Here is a 1,439-nt window from a genome sequence, read left to right as displayed (position 1 = left end):
GGAAACAAGGAGGCTCACCACTGACTCTAGAGTGCTCAGCTGGATCAACGGCGTACTGGATGCTGATCCGGGGTACCTGTGTCTGCATCGTCATAAGATGCAGGCCAACTGGCATCAGTACATTGAATGTACGAGTATGCGAGCTGGAAATCTAAACCACAACTGAAGCTTAGAAGGAGTACAAGAGAACACTTACCTTGGCTCTGTTCGACTCATGAATAACCGAACTCAATATATATATATAGCAATAAGGCACATGCAATATATAAAGCTTGTAAAACTCTTAAAACATGACGAAAAAATCATATTTATAATATCATGAAAATACCATGCTTCCTCTCAAAGTCTACTTGTGCAATGCATGAATGGAGTCCCATACCCCATCCAAACTAAGCAGAACTCCTCGAGGAACCATGTTTTTTCTACTGTGGGAGTTCCTCTAACCGACAAACCACCATTATGAAACTAAGTGGTGATACAACGTTTTACCTCACGTTGCCCGAGGACCATCCTATACCTTGCCGTGATATAGGAAGCTAACTTTACTAAGTGGATCCGCTAGCTTAACTTTACGGATTCATCTAAAAAGTATGACCCGTTAACTCCCATGTTGGCTACATGGTTCTTATGGAGAGTTGAGTTAATATGAACTCGTGTCCCCAATTCGGTGCTCAAGACTACTCCAAAAAATACTTTAGCTCATAAATGTTTTAAACACAACTTTCTTTAGTTGAGAAAATTACTCAAAAATCTAGCCCAAAGGCTCACTTGGAAACATAGTTCCTTCTTACTCAAATGTAAAAACATTTAGAAACTTCTTTGGGAATACATAGTTCCCTAATAGCTTTTGAGAGATGAACTCAACTTAAAAATCTTGCCTTAACTTGAAACTTGAGACTTAAAATGAAGCTAAAACGTTCAATAAAGACTCTTGAACAACTTTACAACTTGCTTGACTTTGCTTAACTTCTAAGCTTAACTCTTAACTTCACTTGACTTGGAGACTAACTCTCCTTGAATTGGATTATGAATTCAAGGTGTTTGATCACATGTTATGGATGAGTTCTTAACATTTAGACGTACTTTGAAGTGTCGGAAACAACTATGAAACATGGGTACAATACCATGGAACATGCATGAGAAAGTGTGAAAAGAATGGGGGAACTTGGCGTCCTTGGTGCTCTGCAAGGCGGGGAGCGCCAGCCCTTGAAATTCAGAGGGAGTGCTAGGGCGCACTGCTAGGCACGGCGCCCCATAGGGGAAACTTCAGAGCCCCTACTGGGGCGCGCTGACTGGCGCGACGCCCCAGCCCCTTTTCCCCGAAAACTTTGACTTTCCTCTCTTGTTTCTCCAACTCTAAACCCTCTCAACAACAAAGGTTTCAACCCCAACACTAAGGATCATAAAATCCCTCAACATACAAGAGATTCAACTCAAAA

This window comes from Solanum tuberosum, unplaced genomic scaffold (assembly GCF_000226075.1).
Source record: "Solanum tuberosum cultivar DM 1-3 516 R44 unplaced genomic scaffold, SolTub_3.0 scf00118, whole genome shotgun sequence".
NCBI classification, from domain to species: domain Eukaryota; kingdom Viridiplantae; phylum Streptophyta; class Magnoliopsida; order Solanales; family Solanaceae; genus Solanum; species Solanum tuberosum.
Note: the sequence above shows the minus strand (reverse complement) of the source record.